The sequence below is a fragment of the Eurosta solidaginis genome, unplaced genomic scaffold (genome assembly GCF_040869045.1).
Source record: "Eurosta solidaginis isolate ZX-2024a unplaced genomic scaffold, ASM4086904v1 ctg00001481.1, whole genome shotgun sequence".
Lineage (NCBI taxonomy): Eukaryota > Metazoa > Arthropoda > Insecta > Diptera > Tephritidae > Eurosta > Eurosta solidaginis.
The window spans coordinates 101,989-105,233 of NW_027137151.1; the positions used below are offsets into that span (position 1 = coordinate 101,989).

Genomic DNA, 3,245 nt, shown 5'->3' on the forward strand with positions numbered 1-3,245 from the left:
AATTATTATGGCGAAGCAACGCTGTAGTCAGACGTATTGCGTACATTTTTGACCTTTTTGTTTGTATATTTTGTAGCCCTGAAAAGGGCTTATTGATAATTCAACATTTAATGAATGTTGTGTCCTTGTAAATTATCACAAAAAACGCAGCATATTTATTTTTTAGCTGACGCCTTTTTTGCAGCTGGCTTTTTAGTCGCAGCCTTTTTTGGTTTGGTAGCAGTTGCTTTTGCTTTTGTTGCCTTTGACTTAGCGGTGGCAGATTTCGACTTGGTTGGCTTGGCTTTAACGGCGCCAGTCTTTTTTGCGTCTTTAGCCTTAGATTTCTCACTTTTCTTTTTTTCGGCGGTTTTCTTAGTGGCAACAGCTTTTTTCACTTTTTTCTCACCACTTGCCTTTTTGACACCACTCGACGATTTTTTCTTTAATGTTGCACTATCTTTTTTGGCTTTTGATTTATCAACCGATTTTGACTTACCATCACCTGATTTAGTGGCTGCAGCTGATAATTTAAATGAACCAGATGCCCCCTTTCCTTTGGTTTGAATCAATTTTCCACTAGTAACAGCCGATTTCAAATAGCGCTTAATAAATGGTGCCAATTTTTGGGCGTCACATTTATATGTTGCACTAATATATTTCTTAATTGCCAAAAGTGATGAGCCACCACGTTCCTTCAAATTCTTAATCGATGCATCTACCATTTGTTGAGTTGGTGGATGAGTGGGAGCAACCGATGGTTTTTTGGGTTTAGTTGCTTTTTTAGCAGCAACTTTCTTCTCAGCAACAGCAGCAGAAGCAGCTACTGGTGAGCTAACATTTGCAACAGCGATTGTGTCAGACATTTTCACTTAATTATTTTATTTAAACTTTTATTAACACTTGAAAATATTTATCAATTTAAGCACACAAAGCACAAACTCACTATTTATACTTTTTTACACAAGCGCATAGAATGCGATACTCTGTTTAAAATTTGAGAAGCGCAGCGAAAAGATGGATGACAAATGTTTTCATTTCAGTGCTACGTACCATTTACATTTGATAAACTTTTCATCTTAATAAATTAATTAAAATTCACATATTAAAGTTATTGCAAATATTCATGTAAAAATAGATAACTGAAATGTGTTAGTTTAATATACGAATTCATTTAAATTGATGAATTTCATATTTTCGGAGTGTCAGGCATTTTAATCAAAAGTTTGCACTGATAAAATCGAATTTTTTCTCAATTAAGTGAAATTTCTTAAAATATATTTGTACTAATCAAAATTTTAATTCGGATATATAAAATATGTTAAATTAGAAATCAAAAAACTTATCTTCGTTGAGTTTTAACAACATTATTTTATTTTAAAAAATTTTTTAAATATTTCTATTGCAACACTAGAGTAACCCTATATGGCTTCACTTAAAGGCATCTAAAGTTTGGAATTTTAGTCTGAATTGATTATTGATATTGGACGTCTACAACTTATATGTATAATTAAATGAAATTTCATGACATTCAAAAAAAAAATAAAAAAAATTCTCATTGAATGCTTATTAATTATCAATATGATTATAATATACATATCTGAACATAATCGGACATCAGCGTCCATTTTAAGTACTATAATAGGTGGATGAGTATGAATTTGTACTATGCAGATTCATTTTGTATTTATATGATGAATGCTTATAAGCTTTAAATCAATAATTGATATGGTAAAAAATTATAACTAATATTATTATGCACGTAAATGTATGCGCGCGTATGAAATTTTTCCATTGAATCTATAGAAATATTAAATTGTATTCCAAGTATTTATTCAATTAAATGCAATTTAATAAAAAAAATATTTATGTACATATATATACATAAAATAAAAGAAAAAGTTGGATATGCCAACAACACGCGGTGTTCCCAAGCGGTCCCCCATCTAAGTACTAACCGCGCCCGACGCTGCTTAATTTCGGTGATCGGACGAGAACCGATGTATTCAGCGTGGTATGGTCGTTGGCAAAATTTGTTTGCCTAAATTGGTATAAGTATGGCTACTTTAATGTGTATACTCGCAGCTGTGAATTTGTCCTTTTTTTTTAAATGATATAAGTCGATTTAAGTAAATTTTGTTATATACTTTATAGTTTAGTGTATTCAGATACTCTTGCTACTAAAATCAGATTAAGTTTATTTTTTACAAAAATGAACTTATGCCATTTTTGAAAATAAGCCTGCTATTATAGACATATTTATATCGCTTGGCTTGTGTCGGGGTATATTCATTTGCATGAGTTTTCATTATGCATACATACGTATGCTACTTAGTTTAAACGAACATTCATACATACTACATATGCATGTACATCTTAATAACATATCTTTCTGTTATGTATTGTATTAGAGAAATTTTGAAATCTTTGTTAAAAAATATTGTGGTCCTGAAAAGGACCGTTTGTTTGAATGTATATTTATTTTGTGTTAATATATCCGTAAAAATGAATTTAACCGCCGAAACCATACAATGTACGACCCTGCCTCTTCAATGCATATACAACATCCATAGCCGTAACTGTTTTCCTTTTAGCATGTTCAGTATAAGTGACTGCATCACGGATAACATTTTCCAAAAATACTTTTAAAACACCACGAGTTTCTTCATATATTAAACCAGATATACGTTTTACGCCACCACGACGTGCTAAACGTCGAATAGCTGGCTTTGTGATACCTTGGATGTTATCACGTAAAACTTTGCGATGACGTTTGGCGCCACCTTTACCTAATCCTTTTCCACCTTTGCCACGACCAGTCATTTTTTCTATTTAGCACTTTTTTTAGCTTTCACAAGAACACTTCACTTGATCACTTCACTTCACAACTAATAGCTTGGTTACCGAACGTAGCTGCTATTTATACAAAAATCCACAACATTGAGTGAGCTACCATTATGTGGCATAAATATTTCTATCTCATTTTAACTCGCACAATATTGCAACCCTAAAAAAAATGGACAAATGAAACGTTTTTGTGTATTTTATTATATGTATTTCCACATTTATAAAAATTAGGTTTATTAAGTGAAGTGTTCAGTGATCAGTGTTTATTTTGAATTGTGAAAAATAAAAGTGGGAAATGGCTCGTACAAAGCAAACAGCCCGTAAATCGACTGGTGGTAAAGCGCCACGTAAACAATTGGCCACTAAAGCTGCTCGCAAAAGTGCGCCGGCAACTGGTGGAGTGAAGAAGCCACATCGTT

The 3,245-nt window shown here is 32.3% G+C and overlaps 1 non-coding gene across 1 annotated transcript; it reads right to left on the reverse strand.

The window, feature by feature from the left end:
- Nucleotides 1–1,888: 1,888 nt before the first annotated feature.
- On the reverse strand, nt 1,889–2,007 carry LOC137236241 (5S ribosomal RNA). The gene has a single exon (XR_010948334.1). It is a non-coding gene; the product is annotated as a 5S ribosomal RNA (ribosomal RNA).
- Nucleotides 2,008–3,245: the final 1,238 nt, after the last annotated feature.